Consider the following 26,667-nt stretch of genomic DNA (forward strand, 5'->3'; position numbering starts at 1 on the left):
TTATACTTAGGTGAGCATAGGAGAGTGAAAGGAACGAGAAACGGGCCAAAAAGGGAGAAAATTGGCCAACGTACGAAATTAACACGGCCTGGACCTCCTCACATGGGCAGACCATACGGCCGTGTCAATTTTTCAGAATCGAAGCACGACTCATACGGGTGGACCACACGCCCATTCCTATTTAACAGGCTTGACCACGGCCTGAAGTAATCGCACATGGGCGTGTCCCTCTTGAGCCCAAGTTTAGTCCAATTCAGAAAAGGCCAATTTTGAGGGTTCTTAGGCATTCTAAAGCCTATAAATACACCCTAGAGGAGGAGGAAAAAAGGAGGCATAGGGAAGGCGGTAGGGAACTACTCAAGGAAAGCCAATTGATCCATCTCAGAAGCCGGATCCATCTCAGAAGCTTTGGGTTTTTCTTTATGTTTTGTATTCATTTTTGTTCTGAGATGTTTACCTTTTTAGTTAAGAACTAAAACCCTTAAATACCTAAGGGGAATGAAACCTAAGACAGATCTTGTTATTATTATCTGAATTGTATGATAAATATTTGACTTGTTCTTAATTATGTGTTCTTAATTCTTGTTTTGATATTCCAGGATATTGATTCAAGTTAAGCTCTTATTCAGAGGAGGAATAGGCTCTGTCTAAGAGTACATTTGTCATAATTAAGCGGAGTTGGTTGTGTGCCTAGACATAGGGTGACAAGATTTTGTCGGATTTGGGTGAAACTAATAAGAGGATCCATAGATCGAGTTAATGCAACCTTAGGGAGTTAGTTAGAAAGAGATTTCAATTATTCAACCTAGGGTTAGACATTGTTAGTCTCGAGAGGGATAATAATATAACTTAGGGATTTCTACGGATCAAGTCAAATGAATAAATCGTCCGATTCAGAGTCAAATAACAAGTGAAGTCTAGGTGGATTTTTTCTTAGGTATTGTCTTAATTCAATCGTTTTTCCAAAAGTAATTCCACAATTTTATTTTCTGTGAATTCTTAGTTTAGTTAATTAGTTAGTTAAAACAAACCCCATTATTCTTAGGCTAGATAATAAAAAGACAGTCATTACTAATACTTTTAGTTCCTTTGGATTTGACAATCCGGTCTTGCTAAAGCTATACTACTGTTCGATAGATACACTTGCCTTCATCGTGATAATAGTTAGTTTCAAGAATGATTCATTATAAATATTTAAAACTTGTCACGAATATCACGTATCAAGTTTTTTGCGCCATTTTCGGGGAACAAAGATATTAGGAACACTCAATTTTTATTACTTTAGGCATTTACTTTTACTTCAATTTAAATTTTATTCTAATTTTTATTACTAATTCTTCTTTTTTTTCTGGTAGGTTTTTATAGTTTATGACTAGAAAAAACCCGTCAGGACCATTACTTTTTGACAGTGAGATCGATCGTATAGTTCGCAAAAACCAAAGAGAAATAAGGCGAAGCTTAAGATACACAGAAAACGAGCAAGAGGACGATATTCAAATCACAATCAAGGAGATGGCTAAAAACTAAGAAAATATGGTACCTCCTGCGATTGTTGTTAATCAGAATCCTGCTCCGCACACTATGTATGATTATGCTAAACCTAATTTAACAGGAATTGAGTCAAGTATAGTTAGACCTGCTATTGCTGCAAATAATTTTGAACTGAAACCTAACACAATTCAAATGATACAACTGTTTGTTCGTTTGATGGTTTGCAGGACGAGGATCCCAACGCTCACTTGGCAAATTTCCTAGAATTTTGCGATACATTTAAAATCAATGGCATTTCTGATGATGCCATATGTCTTCAGTTGTTTCCCTTTTCGTTAAGGAATAAGGCTAAACAGTGGCTGAACTCGTCACCACGAGGGTCAATCACTACTTGGGAACAAATGACCAAAAAAATTTTGTTAAAATATTTTCCACCGGCTAAAACAGTCAAATTACGTAATGATATCTCTTCTTTTGTGCTGATGGATTTAGAAACACTCTACGATGCATGAGAGAGATACAAGGACCTTTTACGAAGATGCCCTCACCATGGGTTACCGCTTTGGCTACAGGTTCAAACGTTCCATAATGGCCTGAATCTTTGTCTCGGCAGGTGATTGATGCAACCGCTGGAGGAACTGTCAATAATAAGACACCTGAGGTGGCTTACGAATTTATTGAGGAGATGTCACTGAATAACTATCAGTGGCAAATTATGAGAACAAAGCCGAAGAAAGCTGCCAGTGTTTTCAACCTCGACGCGGTTACTATGCTATCTAACCAAGTAGAACTCTTAAATAAAAAGATTGATAGTTTGTGTAGTTCTACTCAAGTACATCCAGTGATGAGGTGCGATTCAAATGCAGGAGGAGCATGCACAGAATATCAACCCTTCAACCCTAGCATCGAGGAGGAACAAGTCTAATATATGGGTAACAATAACTCTAGATCCTAAAATAACCCATATAGTAACACTTATAATGCAGGTTGGAGGAACCATCCCAATTTCTCGTGGGGCAGTCAAGGAAATCAAAAGCTACAACCACCTCCAGGCTACCAACAACTATCCTACTAACAGGAAAAGAAGCCGAACCTTGAAGAGATGCTCTCAAAGTTTATATCGATGTCAGAAACTCGTTTTTAGAATACCGAAACAGTACTTAAGAATCAACAAGCATCGATCCAAGGGCTCAAAACTCAGATTAGACAGCTTGCCAAATTGATTTCTGAATGACCACAAGGTAGCTTGCCAAGCAACACAGAATCTAACCCTAAGGAGCAACTCAATGCGATTACTAGTTAAGATGAAGAAGGGTTAGTCACACTTGTACCAGAACCAAGGCAAGAAACTGAGATAAGCAAAGGTAAAGGTGAGGTCGACCACAATAAGCAAAAATCGGTAAGTACAGAATAAAAACCTCGTGTGCCATACCCCAATGCGACAAGGAAAGACCGCTCAGATGAACAATTTGGTAAATTCTTTAAACTTTTAAAGAAACTACATATTAACTTACCGTTTATTGGTGTACTTTCGCAGATGCCAAACGCAGTCAAATTTTTAAAGGAGCTTCTAACAAATAAACGAAAGTTAGATGAAAGGTCGCATGTGGAGCTAAACGCGGTTTGCTCAGCCATTCTTCAGAATAAGCTACCCAAAAAATTGAAAGACTCAGGGAGTTTTACAATTCCTTGCTTAATTGGTAGTTTAAATGTTAATAATGCATTAGCTGATTTAGGGGCTAGTATTAACGTCATGCCTTACAAAATGTTTAAACAATTAGGTCTTGCGAAACCCAAACAGACTAGGATGAGCATTCAATTAGCAAATAAAACTATAAGATTTCCTAGGGGTATTATTGAATATGTGCTAGTTAAAATTGATAAATTTATATTTCCCATTGACTTCATTGTTCTAGACATAGAGGAGGATAGCAACACTCCTTTGATTTTAAGAAGGCCCTTTTTAGCAACTGCTAGAACGATTATTGATGTTGGCACAGGTGACCTCACACTTCATGTGGGAGACGAAACAATCACCCCTTAAGCTCGCAATTCCGGCAACACATCAAAAATTGAAGGTGATTGTCTAAGCCATTCTACTAAAATTGGCAATATGGTGCAACCTATATTGCAGGAAATGAGTTTGAAGGAAGTACATGAACCATTCTCAAGCAATAGTAGAGGACCCATTCATAAAAAACGAAGGCTACAAATCGAGGAGCTGGATGAATGGCGGACACATAAACTGAGAACACACGATGAACCAAAACTACACCAGAAGAAGCTCAATACCTTTCCAAATCAACTTAAGGCTGGAGATAAAGTTTTATTAGATGCTGCAGATCCTCACATTGTCACTGCCAAACCGAATGAAGAAATTCCTCTTACGGTATTTAACTTTTTCCATTCGGTATAGTCGAGGTAAGTCATCCTAAGTTCGGCACTTTTAAGGTAAACAATACCGCCTAAAACCTTATTTTGATGAGATTTACAGCAGGAATGAAGAGTATAAACTTCTCGAACCACCATAACCATTCAATGGAGAGGTAAGTCAAGCTTAGACTATAAATAAGCACTTCTGGGGAGGCAACCCGAGCACTAACTGTATTAACTTCTTTAAATTTTAATGTTTAACACCTAACGTTCTAACGGAGCTCTTGAATACAGATTTCCCACACAGACACGACCTAGCACACGGGCGTGCCTTAGGCCGTTTGGAAACAGGAAAAAGATTTTTCCCAGCACGTGCTATGATAAATCGCCACTGCCGTGTGACATGGCTGTGGGCGAACCTACCAAAACAACACAGGTGTGCAACATGCCCATGCCTTGAAACGTGGCCAAACCTGTCAAATTAACACAGACGTGCTACACGCCCGTGCCAAGCAACCATGGTTGAACATGTTAGATTAACACGGGCGTGGGAGAGGTGAACAAAGATGGACACGGTCGTGCAACACTGCAGCGTGCACCCACATGCCCAAGGAACAAGGGCATGGGCCAATTGTCAGACGTGCCCAAATTTAAAATTCGCGAATTAAACGGGCAAAAATTAGGGAATACGGGCATGTTCTCTGGCCGTGTGTCCCAAAATTTATAAATACCCTGCACTATTCATTATCTTCTTCACTCAAAATCCCTAACCCTAGCCGCTGCAAGTCCACACGGCCTCCCTACCACGCCCGTGCGCCGCTCCCTACGCTATTTTTTGACGCCCAATCTCTCTTCCTTAGCGTTTGTTTACTCTTTTCACTTTAATTTTACTTATTTCTAGTGCTTATTATCAAAATAATCTTCATTCTTCTCATAAAATTTTCATTTTGCTCATTATTCTATCATTTAGTTTGCATTCTTAATTTATTTATCATACATTTCATGTTGAATCGAGTTGTTAGGAAAGCCTCATTCTATTGTCATACCCATGCCATTACTATGCTCATTCTCATGCTAATGTCACGAAATTATGCTATCAATTTGATTATTCTGGTTGAGTTTGGTTAGTATTAGTAGTTTCGGCTGAAATTGTTAATTCAGATTCATGGCTTTTCCCTTTTCAAATTTGTTTACCTACTATTATTCTTTTTTCTATATTGCAGGTATACAATGTCGTCTTCACGTGGTAAAAAATCTGCCGTCCCTGCTTCAAAGAAAAGGAAGGAAGCGTCATCTTCCTCGGGTCCTACTGCGAAAATTTGTCACCCTTTCCTGCAGTTCCCCATTGGGCCCCAAGAAGAACTTTTCCAAATACTCCGGGCCCGACCTTTAATTGCAGGTCGCTGCATTGACTGGGCTGCAGTAGAACAAGTTCAGTTGGCTGATGCAATTCGGGCCCTCCTAACCACCGACCCTTGGGAGCTTTTCTTTGGGATCATTGAGCCAACATATCTCGAGCTCACGATGGAACTATTCTCAACGTTTCATCTTCAGACTGTAATGATAAACTAAGATGATCCCGGTACGGTCCAATTTCGCCTAGGTAGATTAGTCCGCCAGCTAAGCGTCCCAGAATTCAGTACTACACTCGGCTTATATATGGAGGAGTTCAAGGAGAAGAATGGCTTACATGCTCTTAACCGCCACATCTATTGTTCTCCTTCACGGTGCTGGGGCACACCAGTACCACGTTCGACCACCTAGGACCCCAGTCGCTTCAAGGCATCAGCTCTCCCTCCATCCTTGAGCTATTTACATTCTATTTTTTCTCACACCTTGACAGGGCGAAGAGAAAGCACTGGCGTCATCACCACTCACGACGTCTACTACTTATGGTGTAGGTCGCACGGGCATGTCTTCGACCTCACCTACTTTATCACCCTTGCCATTCGCCACTAGATGGAGCGATATCGGAAGGGGGTCATCTCTATTGGCCCTTATGTGACCCGACTAGCGCGACACTTCGGGCTCCTCGACACCGCGGTACAAGAATCATCCTTGACCTTTATTGGCCAGATGTCTCCTCAAGGCATCTCGAGCATGCTAAGCATGAATATGATCGAAAAGCACCGAGGAACCTACCTTCCTCAATATCGTCTAGCCCAATTTATCGAGGAGGAGGCCCTGAGGACATTACTGATGATGTCCCTCCACAGCACGAGGACCCAGCTTCTCAGCCACCACGCTCCCATCATCCAGTTCATACGACGGCTTCATATGTTGACATCTCTTAGCACCTCACTCGATTCGAGCAGTAGTGTTTTCAACGATTTGATAACATTAATGCTACTTTACAGTAGATTTGTCAGCACTTCCACATCTCATCGCCAGCACCGCCTCGCGAACCATCCGGCGATAATGATGTTTAATTTTATTTTATCTTTATCTTTATTTTTATTTTTATTTTTATTTTTATTTTTATTTTTATTTTTATTTTTATTTTTATTTTTATTTTTATTTTTATTTTATGTTTTTATTAATTTTACCTTTAACTTTTAAATGCTATTTCCTTTTTGTTACTATTTTAGGTTTTATAAACAAATCTCGAGTAATTATTCTTCTTAATATCCCCTAAAAAAAAGTTCCTGATTTTATCACAGTTATAAAGAGCTACAAAGCTCACCATTACTTAGGAACTTGAAACTCCACTGAGAAAGGTTCTCCAAGACTGCCATGTCCTGCTCGACCACGACCATAGCTACCACCAGATATAATATTCTTTTGGCACAGGACTTATGGACTAATGAACCTCTACCACCGCCGGAGTATCCTCCTCCACCCTCACTCCGATTATTCTCCAAAACTCCAGTTCAAGGAAATTCATTCATCACTCAGGAAGTTTCACTTCTCTCTCTATCTTATTTTTATATTCTTTTCTATATATCTATCTTTGTACATTGAGGGCAATGTACATCTTAAGTGTGGAGAGGTATTCATTTTTATATTAGAAAAATCCCTGAATTTTGTTTTATTCTCATGCGATTTTCTTATATCATTATTAGAATGAATTCCAATTAGTCTATAATGTTTATTGATATATCTTGAATTAAAACATAGGCATTTATGCATTGATTGTTTAAACTTTAATACATTAGGGAATCAAGCATGATAAGTTGATTTTTGAAGAATTAAAAACTTTTAGGTTGTTTCCCTAAGTTTAGGTATTATCTTGAGTTGGAATTCACAAGTTTAAACATCAAAAAGTCATAATTTTTGTGAGATCTTGAGCCTTTAGAGCATCTATTATTTCTTTCATGCTCACTTTCATTATGAGTGCGTCAATATTGAATTGTTATTCTAGAACTTGCTTGACTATGCATGTTAAGACCACACCATTTGATTTGATATGTCAAAATGAGAAAGGCACTTAGGTTTAACCCACTTACTCCACAAAAGCCTACATTCACAATTAACCCTTAGTGAACCCCCTTGAGCCTAACAACCCATTCATTGATTTACCCTCAATATGAACCCATAACTCATTATTGTTGAAATCCCCTAAATTAATTTTATTCCTATTTTTGTCGAGATTTGAGTTGGAATAGTTGCTTAGCTATGTTTTATTCTATTTTGTAATTAAATTCCATATTCTGAGAAAAAGCTCTGTTGTACGCAATTGATGACTAGTTATTTTTCTAGTTAGGTAATTTTTCAATTCAATCTCGATTCTAACCCTTTCTTTCAGCTTGTGACAACACCCTCTAACCAAAGCCACGTTACAACCCTCTAAAGACCTTTTGATTGATGTTTCATCTCAATTTATAGTGGCGGAGATTTGATTTTCATGCAAGCCTGTGGTAATGAATTTTCATTATTGACTATTGAGTGCTTCATTTATTGTCCTTAAACACCTCGAGTAATTTGAGTGAATCTTTAGTGGGGATGTGAAACTCTGTGACATTTTGAATCAAAGGTAATTACTTAGACGAGGGGAGACACCTATGTTTACATGATAAAATACTCAACTTGGAATGCTTGAAACTTTGATGTTCTTTCAGTTGAATTTTCAATGTATGATTACCTATGGATTATTTTGAGATATTATCGATAGAAATTAAAAGTTGAGAAGAATTTATTTTGATTATGAGTTGAGGATTTTGCTTGAGGACAAGCAAATGCTTAAGTGTGGGGGTATTTGATAAACCGTAATTTATACATACTTCTATCCCATGATTAGCACATTTTATGGATGATTTTTCCTTAAAATTGGTGAATTTGATGCTCCTAATGCCTTAATTTTATCATTTATACTTAGGTGAGCATAGGAGAGTGAAAGGAACGAGAAACCGGCCAAAAAGGGAGAAAATGGTCCAACGTACGAAATAAACACGACCTGGACCTCTTCACATGGGCAGACCGCACGGCCGTGTCAATTTGGCAGAATCGAAGCACGACTCACACGGGTGGACCACAAGTCCATGCCTATTTAACAGGCTTGACCACGGCCTGAAGTAATCGCACACGAACGTGTCACACGGGCGTGTCCCTGCCGAGCCCAAGTTTAGTCGAATTCGAAAAAGGCTAATTTTGAGGGTTTTAGGCATTCTTAAGCCTATAAATACACCCTAGAGAAGGAGGAAAAGAGGAGGCATAGGGAAAGAAGCATGGAACTGCTCAAGGAAAGCCGATTGATCCGTCTCAGAAGCCGGATTCATCATCAAGATTGAAGATCTCCCCTCAATTTCCCTTCAGGACTTTTGGGTTTTTCTTTATGTTTTGTATTCATTATTCTTCTGAGATGTTTACCTTTTTAGTTATGAACTAAAACCCTTAAATACCTAAGGGGAATGAAACCTAAGACAGATCTTGTTATTATTATTTGAATTGTATGATAAATATTTGACTCGTTCTTAATTATGTATTCTTAATTCTTGTTTTGATATTCTAGGATATTGATTCAAGTTAAGCTCTTATTCAGAGGAGGAATAGACCCTGTCTGTAACGACCCAAATTCCAGTGATATCAGAACAGTGATTTGCGATCACTGAAATTTGACATGTGAGTTTAGATATTAGTAAGTAAACACTAAGTGTGGTTTTAGAAATAATTTTTAATTAGTGAAATTATGAATTAAAAGAAATTTGTATATTAAATGAGATAAAAATGAGGTATCGAGACCTCAAATTCATAATGAATTGACAAAAAAGATGTGATATATGCTTTCGTATAAGACCATAGCTGGACTATGGCATCGGTACAATATGATTTCGTATAAGACCATAGCTGGGTTATGGCATCAGTGTGATGTGATAATGTGATTCCGTATAAGACCATATTTGGGATATGGCATCGGTATGATATGTGATCCGTGTAAGACCATGGCAGGGCTATGGCTTCAGTGTGTGATATGTGATAATATGAAAGTCTATAGTTTACGATGGCAATGTGATAATGAAGCACTCAATCCCATTATTGTTCCCTAATTTGACAATGGAAATAAATAAGAAATGGGCCCAAAAGAATTAAGTTCGTGAATTGCATCATGAAAATTATTCAAATGAGTTTATTAATGAAGTTGTGATTTGCAGGATGAATTAGTTTAACTAATAGATATATGATTGTGTATAGTGTTCAGTAAGATTTGTGTTCTTATGCCTATGAGCTTACAAAGCTTATATGAGCTTACTTGTGTATGTTATTTGTTTTGTAGATTGACTTATATACATAAGGAAGATCGGATCTACAACGAGGATCACACTATCCAGATTTACTCTGGTAAATTTTCTTAAACAACTTTTTGGTTTATATGGCATGTATAGGATTTGATTTAGTAATGTAATTATAGGAATAATTAAGTATGCAAACTATGTTGAATGTGATGTTTTGTGAATGGAAAATGAAATATACATGTTTTGGCTTGAAATAATTAATTGGTGGGATTCTATTAGTGTATAATTGTATTTAGGTACAAGAAATGGATAAAAAGAATGATATTTGATTAAGATATATAATTAAATGTTTTGGGCATGAATAGGGTGAGTTTAATATGTGAAAATAGCTTTAAAATGGTCAAAAATTATGTATTCACACGGCCAAATCACATGGGCGTGTGCCCAGGCCGTGTGGAATAGTCAGAATCTGCACATGGGTAGGCCACACGGGCGTGTTCCAGGCCACACGGGCATGTGCCCTTATCTTTAAGGAAAATTTTTCAAAGTTTCCGGTTTAGTCTCAAATCACTTCTAAAACATATATAGGGCCCTATAGGCCCATATTAAGGACTTTAAGATGAAATTTGATAAGAATTGATCTAAAATGTAAAGTTTATGACTCGGTTTTGTATAAATGTTAGTGTATAAGTCCAGTAATGTCTCGTAGCCCTATTCCGGTGACGGTTTGAGGTTAGGGGGTGTTATATTTAATGGTATCAGAGCTTCGGTTTAGCCGATTCTTGGAATATGTATGATGTGAAAAGTGTCTAGAATTACATGCCATATAAATCTGTGATAGTGTGATGTGTATGATCAGATCTAATCCTTATTTTTATTATAGATTATCTTCGATTTGAAAAGATGTCAGATAGACTAGAACAAACTGAGCAAGAACAAGTTAATAGCAGCGTACAAACCTATGAACAAGGAACAAGTAGTGAAGTTTCAATTTCATTGACGCGAGAACAAAAACTCAAAAATGTGATTTATGGATTCATGAATCAGTGGTATAATGAGAATGTGCGAGAAAGAAATCAGACTCAGCAACCTTGTCCCCTATTTCAACATCGGTAATACCCCCGGTTGCTCCTCCACCTCCTCCGACAACTGAATATGGTAAACGTTCTCCATTTGAAAAGCTCAGAAAATATAGGGCCAAAGAATTTCGGGGAAGAACAGATGATGACCCCTTCAAAGCTGAATATTGGCTAAAAAGTATAATGAGGGTGCTTAAGCAAATGGCGTGCTCATCAGATGATTACTTAGTATGTGTTGTGTCATTATTGAAAGAAGAAGCTTATAACTGGTGGGAAATAATAGAAGCTGTGGTACCGGCTGAAAAGATCACTTGAGAATTTTTCCAAAATAAATTTAAGAAGAAATATGTTGGTAGAAGATATCTGGATAAGAAGAAAAGAGAATTTCTCGACTTGCGACAAGGAAACAAGTCAGTGGCTGAATATGAAAGAGAATTTATTTATCTAAGAAAATATGCTCGAGATATTGTACCTACTGAGGAAGAAATGTGTATCAGATTCGAAGAAGGGCTAAATGATGAGATCAGAATGATGATAGGGGGCACTGAGATACGAGAATTTGTTGTTCTATCAGATCGTGCTCAGAAACTTGAAGAAGTATATAATAGAAAGATGCAACGAGATAAAAGAAGTAAGGAATCTTTCAAAAGAAGTGCATCTAAGTCATTTTTAGCTTTACCAATGAAGAAATCTAAAGGGGAATTTAGTCGAGCCACCTCAGCATTGAAAAGATCAGAAAAAAGTAGACCAAGACAATCTGATTATAAGGTATCTGACAGACTTTTTGTTAGTGTGGGTAGTGTACAAAATACCCAAAGGCCTAAGTGCCAACATTGTGGAAGAAGTCACCTCGGTGAATGTAGAAGTAAGTTAGGGGCTTGTTATAAATGTGGGGCCACGGATCACTTTATTCGTAATTGTCCCCAATTACAAGTAGAAGAAGTAAAACAGAAGGAGAAACAGAAAACTTCTCCTCAAAAAGGAAGACGCTCTGGTCAGAGCAGTGCTACAGAGGCTACTCGTTCGGGTATGAAAGATACTGCTAGTCGATCAGAAGTTAGGGCTTCTGCTCGTACTTATGCCATTCGAGGAAGAGAAGAAGCAGCAGCTCCGGATGTAATTGCTGGTACTTTCTATCTTTATGATGTTCCTATGTATGCTTTAATAGACCCTGGGTCTACTCATTCATATATTTGTACTATGTTAGCATATGAAAAGAATCGATGTGTTGAGCCTACTGATCATGATGTACAAGTTACAAATCCGTTAAGTGAAAGTGTGGTAGTTAATTTAATATGCCATAACTGTCTACTGAAAGTTAAGGGCCGTGATTTCCCCGCTGATTTGATCTTTCTACCCTTTCGGGAATTTGATATTATCTTGGGCATGGGCTGGTTAATGAAACATGATTCGGTAGTAAATTGTTGAGAAAAACGAATTAGTTTGAAATGTCAGACGGGAGATACTATTTTGGTTGAGTCTGGAAATTTAGATGATACGGTTAGAATAATTTCATCTATGTCTGCTCAGAAATTATTGTGTAAAGGAAATTAGGATTATTTAGCCTATATTCTTGATACTCGAAGTTCTGAATCAAAGTTAGAGAATTATCTGTTGTGAATGAATTTATGGATGTATTTCCTGAAGAATTACCAAGTTTATCACCCGATAGAGAGGTTGAGTTTGTGATAGATGTGCTTCCGAGAACAGCTCCCATATCAATGGCATCGTATAAATTGGCTCCAGTTGAATTAAAATAGTTGAAAACGCAGTTGCAAGAGTTGTTGGATAAAGGGTTTATCAGACCGAGTATGTCGCCATGGGGTGCACCTGTCTTATTTGTGGAAAAAAAGACGGTTCATTGAGGCTGTGTATAGATTACAGACAGTTGAATAAGGTAATGATTAAAAATAAATATCCTTTGCCTCGTATTGATGATTTCTTCGATCAGCTTAAGGATGCTGCGGTGTTTTTGAAAATAGATCTCAGATCTGGGTATTATTAGTTAAAGGTAAAGGAATATGATGTACCGAAAACAGCTTTTAGAACTCGGTATGGTCACTATAAGTTTTTAGTCATGCCATTCAGTTTGACAAATGCTCCTGCTGCTTTTCTGGATTTAATGAATCGAATTTTTCAGTCTTACTTAGATAGATTTGTGATTGTGTTTATTGACGATATACTGATCTATTCAAGGATAGAATCTGAGCATACTCAGCACTTGAGAATTGTACTGTAGATTTTGAGGGAAAAATAGTTATATGCAAAATTCAGCAAATGTGAATTTTGGCTTCATGAAGTGGGATTCTTGGGTCACATTGTTTCGACTGATGGTATACGAGTAGACCCGAGTAAGGTGTCAGTGGTGATTAACTGGAAAACTCCAAAGAATGTTACGGAAGTGCGAAGTTTTCTTGGATTAGCAGGTTACTATCGTCGATTTGTGAACGATTTTTCAATGATTGCTTTATTGATGACCCGGTTACTATAGAAGAATGTTGGATTTGTATGGTCGGAAGAATGCCAACGAAGTTTTGATCAGTTAAAGAAAGGGTTGATAGAGGCCCCAGTGTTAACTCAGCTTGAATCAGGTGTGCCGTATGTAGTATATAATGATGCCTCTCTGAATGGTTTAGGTTGTGTACTTATGCAGTCAGGAAAAGTTGTAGCATATGCTTCTCGGCAGTTGAAACCATATGAGAGAAACTACTCTACATATAATCTTGAGCTAGCTGCTATAGTATTTGCTCTAAAAATTTGGAGACACTACCTATATGGGGAAAAATGTTTTGCGTATACAGACCATAAAATTTTGAAATATTTAATGTCACAGAAAGAACTGAACTTGAGATAGAGGTGATGGTTAGAGCTACTGAAAGATTATGATCTTGTCATTGATTATCATCCGGGCAAGGCAAATGTAGTGGCAGATGCACTTAGTCAGAAATAGTCATTATTTTCTCTTCAGGCGTTGAATTCTCAATTGTCTGTTAATGAAGATGGTTCTGTGTTAGCCGAATTAAAGGCAAAACCAGTATTCTTTCAACGAATTAAGGAGTTGCAAGATGAAGATCTGAAGTTGGTGCTAAAACGACAAATGGTTCAAGACAACATAAACTTAGAGTACTCTATTGATAATGGTGGCATGTTATACTATCACAATAGAATTTGTGTTCCGAATAAGCAAGAATTGAAGAATGATATCTTATCAGAGGCTCATAATAGCATGTACTCAATTCACCAGGGCAGTACGAAGATGTATTGTGATTTGAAGAAAATGTATTGGCGGTCAGGTATGAAGCGAGAAATTTGTGAATTTGTAGCGAAATGTTTGATTTGTCAATAGGTAAAAGCAGAACATCAAGTACCCACGGGTTTGCTACAACCTGTAATGATTCCAGAATGGAAGTGGGAACATGTGACGATGGATTTTGTATCTGGGTTGCCCGTGACTCCGAAGAAGAAAGATTCGATTTGGGTGATAGTGGACAGATTAACTAAGTTAGCGGATTTTATTCTGGTTAGAACGGATTTTTTGCTTGAAAAATTAGCGAAATTATATGTGTCAGAAATTGTGAGATTACATGGGGTGCCGACATCAATTATTTCAAATCGAGATCTGAGGTTTACTTCGAGATTTTAGAGTAAACTACAGGAAGATTTAGGTACCAAATTAAAATTTAATACGGCTTTTCATCCTCAAACTGACAGGCAATCAGAATAATTGATTCAAATTTTGGAAGATATGTTAAGGTGTTGTATACTAAGTTCAGTGGTAGCTGGAAAAGGTATTTACCTTTAACTGAATTTGCTTATAATAATAGTTATCAAGCTAGTATCAAAATGGCACCGTTTGAAGCTCTGTATGGAAGAAAATGTAAACTCCGTTGTATTGGTTAGAATTAAGTGAATCGAAATTAGTAGGAGTAGATTTAATTTGGGAAACTGAAGAGAAAGTTCGGATTATTCGAGAAAGTTTGAAAGCTGCTTCTGATCATCAGAAGCCCTATGCGGATTTGAAAAGAAGAGATATAGAGTTCAATGTTGGTGATCGTGTGTTCTTGAAAGTTTCTTCGTGGAAAAAAGTTCTACGGTTTTGCAGAAAGGGAAAACTTAGTCCATGATTTATCGGGCCGTATGAGATCATTGAGAAGATTGGTCCAGTAGCTTATAGATTAGCCTTGCCTCCAGAACTTGAGAAAATCCATAATGTATTTCATGTATCTAAGTTGAGACGGTATAGATCAGACCCTTCGCATGTGATTCCTCATACTGAGATAAAGCTACAATCAGATATGACTTATTTGGAGGAACTAGTGAAAATTCTAGCTCTGGAAGTTAAAGAGTTACGGAATAAACGAGTACTGTTAGTAAAAGTGTTATGGCATCGAAATGGATTGGAGGAGGCAACCTGGGAAACGGAGGACTCAATGAGATAACAATATCCGCATTTGTTTTCAGGTTTGAAATTTCGAGGACGAAATTTCCTAAGGGAGGACAGTTGTAACGGGCCAAATTTCAGTGATATCGGAACAATGATTCAAGATCACTAAATCCGACATGTGAGTTTAGATATTAGTAAGTAAATGCTAAGTGTGGTTTTAGAAATAATTTTTAATTAGTGAAATTATGAATTAAAAGAAATTTGTAGATTAAATAAGATAAAAATGAGGTATCGAGACCTCAAATTCATAAACCGAGCCATAAATATTTTTATAAATATTGTTAATAAGTTATAATTAAAGTTTCGTCAAGAAATTTTAAGGTTTCGGTAGTCAATTGAGTAAAAAGGACTAAATTGAATTAAGTGCAAAATTGTGAAATGTGATTAAATAGCTCTAGTAATAATTAAAGGAGGACTAAATAGGCAATTAAACACCTATTATTGGGCTGGACGGTAGGTGTGTGCTGGAAAAATAAAAATCAAGTGAACAAGGGGCAAAATTGGAATTGGGTAAATATTATCTTGTAAAATATGATATATTAGGTAAAAATCTAGAGTTTTCTTCAATTTTCTTCATCTTCTCCAGAAAAAAAACCATTGAAGGGTTCTTTTAAGCTGGTCTCTGATATTTCTATTACATGTAAGCTCAATTCTTGATTATTTCTTGTGATTTTTGTGATTTTGAGACTTTTGCAACTAGGTCCTAATATCTAATTCAATGGTCTTTGTTTTTATGAATATTTTAGAAAGTTACCATGAGTAAGTGCTGAAATTTTATGATAATTTATCATGGAATTAAGCTTTTAATTTCATTATATGATGATTTTATGAAGAGATTTGCATAGAAATTTATTTTAGGACCTAATTGTGAAAGTTGTTGGAATTAGGGTTTTGTGTTGAAGCTTGGAATGTCAAATGTTGTGAAGTAGTTTTTAGTGTTTAGATAAAATGATATTTGAAAGGAACTAGTTTGATTGATGAATAAATTGAATAGGGACTAAATTGTAAAAATTGAAAAGTTTGGGGTAATTGTGTAATTTTAAAAATTAAGGGCATAAATTGTGAAATAGAATGGAATTGAAATATATGCTAATTAAGGAATGATTTTATAATTATATATCAAGAAAACAAAGTGAATCGTGGAATAGAGAAAATTCGAGAATAGTCCTTGAATTTCTACGACTTTTGCAAATTAACCCAGGTAAGCTCATATGGCAAAGTTCAATGTTTGATATGAAAATCTTATGATTGTTAAATTATTTTATTGTAGATGAATATTATTAAATTGTATTAACTAATGAATAATGTGTAACTAAAAGAACAAATTAGTTGGAACAATGGTTTGAGTGCTTTCATTTTATGACCATAATGAATTGACGGAAAAGATGTGATATATGCTTCCATATAAGACCATAGCTGGGCTATGGCATCAGTACAATGTGATTCTGTATAAGACCATATCTGGGATATGGCATCAGTATGATATGTGATCCGTGTAAGACCATGGCAGGGTTATGGCTTCGGTGTGTGATGTGTGACAATGTGAAAGTCCATAGTTTATTATGGCAATGTGATAATGAAGCACTCAATCCCCTTATTGTTCCCTAATTTGACAATGGAAATAAATAAGAAATGGGCCCAAAAGAATTAAGTTCGTGAATTGCATCATGAAAATTATTCAAATGAGTTTATTAATGAAGTTGTGATTTGCAGGATGAATTAGTTTAACTAATAGATATATGATTGTGTATAGTGTTCGGTAAGATTTGTGTTCTTATGCCTATGAGCTTACTAAGCTTATATAAGCTTACTTGTGTATGTTATTTGCTTTGTAGATTGACTTATATACATACGGAGGATCGGATCTACAACGAGGATCACACTATCCAGATTTACTCTGGTAGATTTTGTTAAACAACTTTTTGGTTTATATGGCATGTATAGGATTTGATTTAGTAATGTAATTATAGGAATAATTAAGTATGCAAACTATGTTGAATGTGATGTTTTGTGAATGGAAAATGAAATATACATGTTTTGGCTTGAAATAATTGATTGGTGGGATTCTATTAGTATATAATTGTATTTAGGTACAAGAAATGGATAAAAAGAATGATATTTGATTAAGATACAAAATTAAATGTTTTGGGCATGAATAGGGTGAGTTTAATATGTGAAAATAGCTTTAAAATGGTCAAAAATTATGTATTCACACGGCCAAATCACATGGGCGTATGCCCAGGCCGTGTGGAAAAGTCAGAATCTGCAAATGGGCAGGCCACACGGGCATGTTCCAGGCCACACGGGCGCGTGTCCCAAGCCACACTGGCATGTGCCCCTATCTTGAAAATTTTCCAAAGTTTCTAGTTTAGTCTCAAATCACTTCTAAAACATATATAGGGCCCCGTAGGCCGATATTAAGGACTTTAAGATGAAATTTGATAAGAATTGATCTAAAATGTAAAGTTTATGACTCAGTTTTGTATAAATGTTAGTGTATAAGTCTGGTAATGCCTCGTAGCCCTATTCCGGTGACGGCTTGGGGTTAGGGGGTGTTACACTATCTAAGAGTACATTTGTCATAATTAAGCGAAGTTGGTTGCGCGCCTAGAGATAGGGTGACAAGATTTTGTCAGATTAGGGTGAAACCTAATAAGGGGATCCATAGATCGAGTTAATGCAACCCTAGGGAGTTAGTTAGAAAGAGATTTCAATTATTCAACCTAAGGTTAGACATTGTTAGTCTCGAGAGGGATAATAATATAACTTGGGGATTTCTACGGATCAAGTCAAATGAATAAATTGTCCGATTTAGAGTCAAATAACAAGTGAAGTCTAGGTGGATTTTTCCTTAGGTATTGTCTTAATTCAGTCGTTTTTCTAAAAGTAATTCCCCAATTCTATTTTCTGTGAATTCTTAGTTTAGTTAATTAGTTAGTTAAAACAAACCCCATTATTCTTAGGCTAGATAATAAAATGACAGTCATTACTAGTACTTTTAGTTCCTTTGGGTTCAACAATCCGGTCTTGCTAAAGCTATACTACTGTTCGATAGGTACACTTGCCTTTATTGTGATAATAGTTAGTTTCAAGAACGATTCATTATAAATATTTAAAATTGCAAAAATCAAGGAGACCTTAGCGAACACCCCAGTGATGATGGCTCCAATAGCAGGTAAGGAACTTAAGCTATATCTTGCTTTCAATGATAATGCTATCGGAATAGTGCTAGCACAGGATGATCAAAATGGTCAAGAAAAGCCAATCTATTATGCTTGTCACGAATATCACGTATCAGCTTGAAATGTTTGAAAACCCTAGCTACGGTGACAAGAGAATTTCAGCAGCTATGAGAAAGAATATGGCTGATTTTGGCTTTATTTTTCCCATTTTATTTCATTTAAAAGCCAAATGACCAAAATGCCCTTAAGCCCTTTCTTTGAAATTTCATCCATGCAAGCTCATTTTTGTCCAAAATTTTAAAAATTGGGAAAATTACTCCCCAAAAACTTCTATTTTATAATTTAAAGAAATTTTATGCAAACTACTTCTAGAATCCAAGTTTTGCAATTTATTCAATTTAGTCTCTAATTTTCCAATTAGGCACTTACACAAAGAATTTCTTCATGAAACTTTAACACATGCATATACTCATATTTTAGGCCTCATAATAATCATAAAATACATATTTTGGGATGTTACATTTCTCCCCCCTTAGGGACTTTCGTCCTCGAAAGTCTTACCAGTAAACAGGTTCGGATATTGGCTTCTCATGGTTTCTTCTGGCTTCTCATGGTTTCTTCTGGCTCCTATGTAGCCTCTTTTGGCTCCTATGTAGTTTCTTCTGGGATGCCATAAAACTTTTACTAGAGCCACATCTTTATTTCTCAACTGTTTAACTTCACGAGCCAATATATTAACCGATTCCTCTCCATAAGTCATGTCCGGTTGAATTTCAACCTCAGTCGACGAAATCACATGAGAGGGGTCTGATCAGTATCATCTTAACATAGATACATGGAATACATCGTGAATCTTTTCCAATTCGGGTGGCAATACCAAACGATAAGCTAACGGTCTAACTCTTTCAGTGATCTCGTAGGGCCCGATAAATCATGAACTCAGTTTACCTTTCTGACCAAATCTCAATACCTTTTTCCATAGATATACTTTCAAGAATTCTCTATCTCTAACTTGAAACTCAATTTCTTTTCTTTTCAGATCTGCATAAGATTTTTGCCTATCCAATGCTACTTTTAAACAATCTCGTATCACTTTAACTTTTTCTTTAGTTTCCTTAATCAGATCGACTCCATGAATCTGATTTTCCTTAAGCTCTATCCAGTACAATAGAGTTCGGCACTTCCTGCCATACAAGGCCTCATAAGGCATCATCTTCAAACTTGTTTGGAAACTATTGTTGTAGGTAAACTCTACTAAAGACAGATATTTTTCCCAGCTACCTTGAAATTCGAGGATGCAACATCGCAACATATCCTCAAGAACCTGAATCATCCGTTTAGACTGACCATCAGTCTGAGGGTGAAAAGCTGTACTAAAATTTAACTTTGTATCCAAGGCTTCCTGTAACTTTTTCCAGAATCTCGAAGTAAATCTCAGGTCTCTGTCCGAAATAATCGATAGCGGTACTCCATGTAATCTTATTATCTCAGAAATATACAAGTCAACCAACTTATCAAGAGAGTAATTTGTTCTTACCGGAATAAAATGAGCCGACTTTGTCTATCCACTACAACCTATATGACATCTTTCTTTTTCGGAGTTAATGGCAATCCTGTCACAATATCCATAGTAACTCTATCCCACTTCCATTTGGGGACCATCACAGGTTGTAACAAACCTGAAGGCACTTGATGTTCAACTTTAACTTGCTGACACACTAGGAATTTTGACACAAATTCAGAAATATCTCTTTTCATCCCGTTCCACCGGTACATTTTCTTCAAATCGTTGTATATCTTGGTACTTCCCGGGTGAATTGACAAACGGCTGTTATGTGCTTCTTACAAAATTTTTCGAATAATTTTATTATTCTTGGGTACACAAACCCTATTCTTGAACATCAAACATCCATAAAGACCAATTCGGAAGTCTGATTCAGCACTTGACTCACATTGAGTTCTTTTAGCTTGCAAGTCATCATCCCTAGTTTGAGCATTATAGATTTCCTGAAGGAATGTAGGCCTAGCCTCTAGCTCAGCCAAAACTGAACCATCATCAAGCAATGCCAAACGAGCATCCATGGCCTTAATAAAAACAAGGATTTTCTGCTCAACGCGTTAGCGACCACATTCGCCTTTCTCGGGTGATAGTCAATAATCAGTTCGTAATCCTTGATTAACTCTAGCCACCTCCGCTGCCTCAAATTTAATTCTTTTTGAGTCATCAAATACTTCAAACTTTTGTGGTCTGTGAATATACGATAAGCCTCGCTATACAAATAATGCCTCCAAATCTTTAAGACAATAACAATAGCGGCGAGCTCTAGGTCGTGTGTTGGATAGTTCTTCTCGTGCGGTTTCAACTGTCGTGAAGCATAGGTTATCACTTTACCATCTTGTATAAGTACACAACCCAGTCCGTTCAAAGATGCATCACTGTAGACCACAAATTCTTTTCCCGGTTCAGGTAATGTTAGAACAGGAGCTTCGGTCAGCAATGTCTTTAACTTCTCAAAACTTTGCTGACACTTCTTCATCCATTCAAACTTAAAGTCTTTCTGTAGCAGTCTCGTCATCGGAGTTACTATCATGGAGGATCCTTTCACAAACCTTCGATAGTAACCGACTAAGCCCAAAAAGCTTCTAACCTCAGTTACATTCTTAGGCGGTTTCCATTCGACAATTGCAGAAATCTTACTTGGATCAACTCGGATGCCTTCACCCAAAACAATATGACCCAAAAATCTGACTTCCTGGAGCCATAACTCACTCTTGCTAAACTTGGCATACAGTTGCTTTTCCCTCAAGGTCTGTAGCTTGATTCTCAGGTGCTTCACATGTTATGTTTTATCCTTAAAGTAGATCAAAATGTCGTCAATGAACACAACAACAAACTTATCCAGATATGGCCGAAAGATCCTATTCATTAAGTCCATAAAAACAACCAGTGCATTCGTCAGTCCAAACGGCATAACAAGAAATTCATAATGATCGTACCTTATCTTGAAAGTTGTTTTAGGTACATCCGAGTCTTTGACTCGCAGCTGATAATAGCTAGACCTCAAGTCTATCTTAGAGAACACAATGGCTCCTCTCAACTGGTCGAACAAGTCATCAATCCTTGGTAAAGGATACTTATTCTTAATAGTTACCTTGTTTAGTTATTGATAATCTATACATAGCCTCATCGAACCATATTTCTTCTTTACAAATAGTACGGGAGCACCCCAAGGTGAAAAACTTGGCCTCGCAAATTCTTTATCCGTCAGCTCTTGCAATTACAACTCTTTCAGCTCAGTTGGTGCCATTCTGTACAGAGCAATAGAAATAGGAGTTGTCTCTGGCACCAATTCAATACCAAACTCTATATCCCTTTCAGGAGGTAATCCGGGTAATTCTTCCGGAAACACATCTGGATACTTACATACTATCGGCACTGACTCAATCTTCAATTTAGTTTCCTTAGTGTTCAATACAAATACAAGGTAAGATTCGTATCCTTTCCTCATATATCTCTGAGCAATCATTGCCGTGATTACAATCAGCGGTGAACCCAATTCTCTTGATTCGACTTGTAGAATCTCACCACCTGGGCATTTCAATTTAATATACTTACTACCACAATTTACAATTACCTCATGAAACGTTAACCAATCCATACCAAGTATTACATCAAATTCATCAAATGGTAACAACATAAGGTTAGCCGGGAAACAATGTCCTTGAATCGTCAAAGGACAATTCTTACAGACTTTGTCAACTAGAACTGATTTGCCTAGTGGGTTCGACACCTAATGATAAATTCCATAAGTTCAACAAGTATGCTCAGACTAGACACCAATCTCATGCAAATATAGGAATGCGTCGACCCCGGGTCAATTAAAGTAATAACACTCGTATTAAAAATGGAGAAAGTACCCATAATAACATCAGGAGCAGAGGCTTTCTCTCGAGCACTACGTTCTTGTCGGGGCTTGAACCTTTGATTTTGCAACGTCTTTAGTCACGACTCGACTGCCACTAGAACTCCTAGGGTATCTCGGAGGTTTACCTCGTGGAATGGGAGCACTCGACTTCGGGGCTATTTCCATTTCTTTTTTAGCTCGTTCTGGGCAGTCTCTGAGAAAGTGATTAAGAGAACCACATCTGAAACACGCGCCACTCTTCATTCTAAGGGTGAGCAAAATTCGATTTGATTCGACAAAATTGAAAAAAAAATCAAATTTTGAATTATTCGAATCAAGTTAATCGAATTAATCGAATTAACTCGAATTTTTTTCGAATTTCGAGTTTGAGTCGAGTTGAATTCTCGAATTCGAATAACTCGAATAATTCGAATAAATCAAATATAAACTATATTTTTTAAATTTTTTTAAATTTTAGGCTTTTACTAATTACTTAACCCAATTTTCCCCAAGCCCAAATATTTTATTTTATCCCATTTCCCCAACCCCAAGCCCATTGCCATTTATTTTCCCAAAACTTAATTTCTCCCCCAAATCAAACCCCCATGCCCTAGACAATTCCATCTTCCAAAGTCCAAACCATACCCTAAATTATTTTTCTTATTCTCTCTAGACTCCAATCTCCATTTCCAAAAAAATCAAACCTTAAAATCTATTTTTCTCAAAAAAACCTTAAAATAAACCCTTCTTCCTTCTTCTTCTTCTAGTTCATTCAAACCTTCAAATCAAAGTCTTTACCTCCAAATTGAGTTGCTGTATTTTTATTATTATCTGGTTGTATTGTTTTTTTTTTATTTGGACTAATATTATTTATTTGGGTTGATGTTGTGTTGCTTTTATTTATTCACTTATTTACTTTATTTTTTTGTTGAATGATTATGTTTAAAAACTTTAAAGAAAATTATTTTTTTGAAAAATTACATAAAAATAAATAACGCTAGAGTCAAATTTTTTTTTAAATTTAACTCGAACAAATATATTCGATTCGAATCGATTCGAATTCCATCTCACTCGACTCGATTCGAGAAAATTTCAAATAAAGTTAGGATGATAAAATAAAATTCAAAAACTCGAACAACTCAAAAATTTTCGATTCGATTCGATCGAATGCTCACCACTATTTCATTCGACACTCTCCGAAGTGAAATTTGTTGCAACTCTTACACTTCGGTTTTTGATCATCTACACTCCCCACACTAGTTATCATCGGGGAGGAAGACTTTTGACCTCCTCGTTTAGAGCTTTCCACTCTACCTAAATATCCCACTGACGAAGTGGAGCGTTCATGCTGGCTCCTGGATTTCTTCGTAGAGAACGAGAGTGTTTTACCGCTAGAGCTCTTCCTCGCGACTCGAGCCTCTCTTTTAGCTCATTTTCTTTCATTATTAAGTTCCTCGGCCTTCTTGGCTCTAAATTCCTCATCAACTTTAGCTCTAAATTCCTCAGCTCCATACTTTCTAAGCTTATCAACAGGGGCTTTACCAATTCTCACCGGTGCCATACCTCGTGGCACATCCTCATCAGGTTGGTTAGGGGGCGGGAGAGGTCTTGGTATATTGGGGCGATTTCTTAGATAATCCCCAAACCATTCATCCATCATATCAAAGAAGGCAACTCGGGCATCTTTCCGGCCTTCTGCATACAGCTCGTTGTACGGAAGCTAGAGCATGGCTCTCGGCTCCCTCGAACTCATCTTGTGCTTAATTGGAAGACATTTACTATATTCAAAACAATTTAAACAATTAGGAGATGTCACATTATCAATATTCGAATAATAGCATGTATAGCGAACTTTGACATCCTTTACGGTAGTCCTAGAACCGACTAAACTTGGCTCTGATACCACTAAATGTAACACCCCTCACCCATACCCTCCGCCGGGATAGGGTTCGAGGTGTTGCTGGGACTTTACATTTTGAAACGTACTAATTTAAGTCACTGGTTTTACTCAAATTTAAAACTTTTCACCTACGAACAACTCGTCCCTTATATAGGTCTACGAAGCCCTAGACACACCCTAAGGCAGTTCGGGACAAACCAAGAGTGTTCGATAGACCCTGGATATCTTAGGAATACTTTTCTAATTTGAAGTATCACACGCCCATGTGAGTGGGCCGTGTGGACTCACACGCCCGTGTGTTTTGGGACACACCCATGCCCTTCGGTCGTGGGCAACACTGACTTATCAACACGGCCATAGTACACGCCCATGCTGTCTGCCCATGGACAACACTGTCTTTTAGACATGGCATGTACACACGCCCGTGCAGCCTACCCGTGTGCACTATTGATTTAGAATTTTAAGTGCAGGGGACATACGGCCATAGCCCACACCCATGGGAAGGAACCGTGTGTCACACACGGCCTAGACACACGCCCGTGTGTCTAACCATGTGGACCCTAATAGGCTATTTTCCAAGCCTTTGGTCACCCTTTCTACCATCTATACTTAATGGTTATCAATTTCTAAAATAAAACATGACCACACATTTGTAAATCTTTGATAAATCTTATTGTATGGAAACCTCATATAATTGGTTTTATACATGAAAGGTTATTTCTCTTTTAGTGTTTATGGGTTTCCATGTCACTTTAATTTGTCCGAAATTGGCTCATTCATGCGACTCATTGCCAATTGGTAACAGCCCATCACATGTAATTAAAATCATGCATAGATTCGTAGGTCATAGCCTACTTCAATTAAGCCAATTTCCATGCCCAAATACTAAGAAATAAACATATTTTTACAGGCCTTCATTGGCAAAGCAAATGACACATATAACAAAATACTCAAAAATACTATTCATGCCATTGAACAGAATAGAAATGTCTTTATACCAAAACTTGTCTAGTTGACAGTGTGTTAACTCTCCAATCGTCTCCCAACTCTTATGAGTCATCGAGCTCTGTGACACAAGGAAAAAGAGAGGGGTAAGCATTTACATGCTTAGTAAGCTCGAATAATAGGAAAGTAAACTTACCAAGTGTTTAACATGCATCCATGATAGATAGGGAAACCAACAATTATTAAATGGTTCCCTATTACATGCACTCAATCAATAAGTTAGTAGCATAATCAAGCATTTAATTAGATGAGCTTATCATTCAACATCTCATTTACACAAACATCTCATGTTAGTCTCGTTGAGTTTCTAGGAAATCTCGATGGAGTACCCATTAACCGTCAATTCATACAAATGATCATTTCATATATACACTCCCACAAACCTCACATCTTATGGCGGGATTACTAGTCCAGGCTAAATCCCCCATTTTATGAACTCATAAGGTCGGGATTTCCAGTCCAGGCTAAATCCCTTCATACGACAAACACCCTTAATGAGCTCAGATCTGAACTACCAGTCCAGGCTAAATTCATATCTAATCGAATTACCCGTCCGGGCTAAATCCATAATGCACACATATTTTTCAAGAGGCTTGGTCATTTAAAGGAACACCCGTCCAGGCTAGATCCTTTCTATACTTAAGATCACGGATTACCTGTCCGGGCTAAATCCTTACTGCAACACATGTAGGACTTCATTACACATGTCAATTAAGGTTTATTCATCAAATTCCCTTTTTAACCTCAACCGAGACATTTATCACAATTTACCATCAATTATGCATTTCTATGATATTTCATGCCAATAATAAATGCAATCATCATGCATTCATAAATCATAAAATTATGCATATTAGGGGTTTACTTTAAGTTATCCGAACTTACCTGGTATTTGTTTCGGAGTTGTGTTTTGGTTCTTCCGAAACCTTGCGTTTACCTCGATCGACCTCCGAAATTTGTTCATCGGGGTCTATAACAATAAAAATAGGTCATTAACACTCCACATTATACATTACAAGTCTAATTCTCACCCTCAGTCCAAATGACCATTTTGCCCCTAACCTTTAACATTTTTACGATTTAGTCCTTAGGCTCGTATAATGAAACACATGCAATTTCTATCTTACCCAAGCCTAGTCGAACACTTTTCTCTCTTATGGCAACCCACATTTCCCATTATTTCTCATTTCTACCACACATTTTATAATTTTTTCAAAATGGTCCCTATAAGGGTTTTTCATGAAAATCACCTAGGGAAAGGTGTTTAACACATATTCATCCTTCATATTCCTCTATAATCCATCAAAATACAAGTAACTCATGCATGGGTAAATTTTTAAACATGAACCCTAGCATGAAATGTGGGTAGAAATGAAGAGAATAAGCTACCGAGATTCTAAAAATACAAAGAGCATTAAAAACAAGGCTTGGGAGCACTTATTATTGAGCTTGAAATGTTTGAAAACCCTAGCTATAGTGACAAGAGAATTTTGGCAGCTATAGGAAAGAAGATGGCTGATTTTGGCTTGATTTTTCCCATTTTTTATTTCATTTAAAAGTCAAATGACCAAAATGCCCTTAAGCCATTTCTTTGAAATTTCATCCATGCAAGCTCATTT

The 26,667-nt window shown here is 36.9% G+C and overlaps 1 non-coding gene across 1 annotated transcript; it reads right to left on the minus strand.

Annotated features, from left to right (window-relative positions):
- Positions 1-1,940: 1,940 nt before the first annotated feature.
- On the minus strand, positions 1,941-2,047 carry LOC128291383 (small nucleolar RNA R71). The gene has a single exon (XR_008281157.1). It is a non-coding gene; the product is annotated as a small nucleolar RNA R71 (small nucleolar RNA).
- Positions 2,048-26,667: the final 24,620 nt, after the last annotated feature.

The sequence above is a fragment of the Gossypium arboreum genome, chromosome 3 (genome assembly GCF_025698485.1).
Source record: "Gossypium arboreum isolate Shixiya-1 chromosome 3, ASM2569848v2, whole genome shotgun sequence".
Taxonomy (NCBI): Eukaryota; Viridiplantae; Streptophyta; class Magnoliopsida; order Malvales; family Malvaceae; genus Gossypium; species Gossypium arboreum.